Raw genomic sequence first — 483 nt, forward strand, 5'->3', positions numbered from 1 at the left:
TTTGAAAATCCTCCTTGATACTTGAACAACCCAATATAGCCAGAGCTTTTGGTAGAAAAAAGTTCATTTATATCTATATATGTGCATTGGAAAACAACTAGAGGATATAAAATTAAATTTTAACCACAGTTTTATAAAAGTTTATTTGAAAATCCTCCTTGATACTTGAACAACCCAATATAGCCAGAGCTCTGTCCTGGTTAAGAATATGGTTATAATGGGCCGGCCCGGTGGCGCACTGGATAGTGTGCCGCTTGGGAAGCGCGGCGGCTCTCCCGCCGAGGGTTCGGATCCCACATGCGGACCGGTTCCCGCTCACTGGCTGAGCGAGGCGCAGGAGCAACACCGAGGGTTGCGATCCCATTGCCGGTCCCCGGTCCGGTACGGGGGCAACACTGAGGGTTGTGATCCGTTGCTGGACACAGAAAAAGACAAAAAGACAAAAAAAAAAAAAAAAAAAAAAAAAAAAAAAATGGTTTTAAA

This window comes from Galeopterus variegatus, unplaced genomic scaffold, assembly GCF_000696425.1.
Source record: "Galeopterus variegatus unplaced genomic scaffold, G_variegatus-3.0.2 Scaffold10831, whole genome shotgun sequence".
NCBI lineage: Eukaryota > Metazoa > Chordata > Mammalia > Dermoptera > Cynocephalidae > Galeopterus > Galeopterus variegatus.